Source organism: Bidens hawaiensis, unplaced genomic scaffold (assembly GCF_021521415.1).
Source record: "Bidens hawaiensis isolate Kalapana, Puna unplaced genomic scaffold, B.hawaiensis_p1.1 tig00029622_1, whole genome shotgun sequence".
Classification (NCBI taxonomy): domain Eukaryota; kingdom Viridiplantae; phylum Streptophyta; class Magnoliopsida; order Asterales; family Asteraceae; genus Bidens; species Bidens hawaiensis.
Window position 1 is genome coordinate 216514 of NW_027494907.1, and position 3603 is coordinate 220116.

Below are 3603 nucleotides of genomic sequence, written 5' to 3' on the forward strand. Positions count from 1 at the left end.
TTCCTTCCTCGGACCATTACTACGATGTGTGGATGCCAAGGACGCGAATTACCTAATCAGAGAAGTTCATGAAGGCATTTGTGGTCTTCACGCTGGCCCGCGCATGGTCGTGGAGAAATTAATGAATGCTGGATGCTATTGGCCGGGGATGCACTTGGATGCGGTGAATGAAATCAGAAAGTGCGATTCTTGTCAACGGCATGCCCCTAACACGTTACGACCAAAGAACGAGTTAGTTCCAGTCACTTCAGCTTGGCCGTTCCAAAAATGGGCTATTGATATCATGGGACCTTTCCATGAAGCCCCTGAACGGGTCAAATTCTTAATAGTAGCCATTGACTACTTTACAAAATGGGTGGAGGACAAACTAGTTGCTTCTATAACAGCAGCGAGTATTAAAAAATTCTTGTGGGAATTCATCATATGTCGTTTCGGCCTCCCCCTAGAGCTCGTTAGTGACAACGGAACACAATTCGCGGACAGTGGGTTACAAGAATGGTTAAAAGAATTACACATTTCTCAAATCTTCACCTCTGTAGCCCACCCGCAAGCGAATGGTCAAGCCGAAAGAACCAATCGGACGATTAAAGAGGGAATCAAAATGAGATTAGGGACGAAACGAACGGGATGGTTAGATGAATTTCCCCATGTACTATGGGCCTTCCGCACTCAAAGGAATTCCAGTAATTCCGAAACACCTTTCAGTTTAACATATGGCAAAGAAGCCATGATTCCCGCCGAGATTGGTATCTCATCCGCCAGAGTGGCAGAGTTCTTATGATTGAGGATAATAATCATGAACTCCGTGTTAGTGCACGGTTTTGCGTCTAGAGTCTTTGTATTTATCATTAATGTTTATTTGATATTTAAATGTAATATTTAATGTTTATATTTATCTAATTCGTTAAAGTTATGTCTAGTTCGCTAGGAATGTTAGCGAACTAAGACTAGTTCGTTAAGATTGAGTCTAGTTCGCTAGGGATGTTAGCGAACTTATACATTATAATGTATTCCCTCCTGATTCGTTTGGGGATGTTAACGAATCAGGGGGAGGTTCATTAAGTTAAATTATTTAACGAAGGGGATGCTGGTTCGCTAGGGGATGTTAGCGAACCAGGTCGCCTTCTATATATAGTGAACCACTGTTCACTTGTAAAATGTCGAAGTTTTGAGAGAATTAATATTATTCAGAAAAGTTTAAAGTATTTTCTCTCTCTCAAGCTTCACGTTAAACTTATTGATAATATATACACATACGTAGAACACCGAATCAAGTGGTAGATTATGAGATCGATCTATAATATTATAACTGACAGATCTGAGATCTGTGTTAATCGCTATTGACTGTTGGTTATTGTTAAAGTACGGGATCAAAAACTCCGGATGAACCTTGACCTCCTTGAGGAAAGAAGGGAATTGGCATCGATCCGCGAGCATAATTATAAATGTCAGTTGCAAAAATATTACAACTCGCGGATCAAAAGATGTGAATTCGACGCGAGGGACTTCGTATTCCGCAGTAATGAAGCCTCTGGGCAAGAGCCTTCGGGCAAGTTGGCTGCACTTTATTTCATAAAACTGTTGGTGATGATCTTCTTCTAGTCCAGATTTATGTTGATGATATTATATTTGGGTCTACAAACGACACTTTATGTAAGGAGTTTGAGAAGTCCATGCAAACCAAGTTCGAAATGAGCTCGATGGGAGAGATGAATTTCTTTTTAGGGCTGCAGGTTCATTAGTCTGATAAGGGAATCTTCATTCATCAGACTAAATATGTGAACGACGTCTTGAGCCGATTCAAGATAACTGCTGGAAAAATCCCTTCAACTCCTTTTCCAGTGGGTCACAATTTATCACCTGATGAATTGGAGGATACCGTTGATCCGACCCTTTATCGTGCTATGATTGGTTCTCTAATGTATTTAACTACTTCTCGACCCGACATAATGTTTGTTGTTTGTGTGTGTGCTAGGTACCAAGCTAGTCCCCGAGTAACTTATCTGGCAGCGGTCAAGCGTATTTTGCAATATCTACGGGGAAATCCTGACATCGGGTTATGGTGCCCAAAAGATAATACTTTCGATTTTACCGCCTACTCAGACTCAGATTATGGAGGATGCAAGATCAACTTAAAATCAACGACTGCAGGATGTCAATTCTTAGGAAACCGGCTTGTTTCCTGGCAGTGTAAGAAGCAGACAACGGTCTCTACTTCAACCGCCAAAGTTGAATATGTTGCAGCCTCGAGTTGCTGTTCCCAGGTTCTGTGGATACAACAACATCTTCGCGACTACGGTTTGAAGTTTCTTACTACTCCCATCTTAATTGATAATTCTGCTGCTATTAGTATCACCAAAAATCCCGTACAACATTCTAAAACGAAACATATCGAGATTCGGTATCATAAAGGGATTGTTATGAAAAGAAATTAATTGATCTTGAGAAAGTACACACACATTTTCAAAAAGCCGATCTGTTTACCAAAGCGTTTGATAAAACACGTTTTACTTTTTTGCTTGGTTTAAATGGATTGAAGACTCTTGCTGAGATCCTAAAATTAGGATAATTATCTTTTAATTGCTTTATAGATTTAGTCTTATTTTTTTTATGTTTTTAGGTTTTAGGGGGTGAAAATTCTAGAAAATACAAAAAGAATGTGTTTTTAGCTTGTATAGATAAAATCCAAAAACATTAAAAAATTTCAAAATTCAAAAATATTGTGATTTCTGTTCTTTAATTTTTTTTTCCTATCTGTTCTTTAATGTTTTTTCTTTGAAATTTAGAAAAATCAAAAACATTTTAAAATTTTGAAAAACCAAAAAGAATGTGATTTATATTTTGTACAGAAAAATACGAAAACCAAAAAAATTTTTAGATTATTTTCTCGCTGAAAATTAAGTCGGTTATTTAAGTTTGTGAAGCATGCTTGCATGTCTTGGTCCTATGATTCACTCGTGAATTGCTGGTTAGCCATTTATTTATTCTATTAAGTTAACTGAGGCGATTAAATTTATTTTTTTTATGCTCCTCAAAATTTTGAGTTTTTGAAGCAAAAAGGGAACATGATAGTACATTGATTATCTTGATCCCAAATTCAGTAAAAAGTAAGCTTAAAAGACTGCGTGCTTAATTGCGTTGGTGCATTGGTAGGTCTTAAAACAACCCAGTAGAGTAAAGTATGTGATATAAACATAAAGAAATGCCAAGTTGAAAGGGGTGTTAGTCTCTAGCAAAAGTCTTGGTGAGGATGGCAGAAATGTAATAACCAATCATACTCAAGCCTTATATTTGTTGATCACCCAAAACTACAATAAAGCAAATAACAAGCGTTAGGATTCCGGACATTGTGAGTCTTTATGCGGCTTAACCATCTGGGTATTCATAAGCATGAATATTTCACCCGCTTTCTAGAGCAAACCCAAAGTCATTAAACTTGATCACCGGTGTACTTCGTACAATTTAAATTACTGACTTGATCAAAATCCGCTGTTAGTCATACAATTGTTCCTCCCTTGCGTGCGTCTTAATACCATTAAGAAACGGACCCCAGGGGATACAATGTATGTAAGCCGACAGATGGACTCGTGCATACTCACTCAC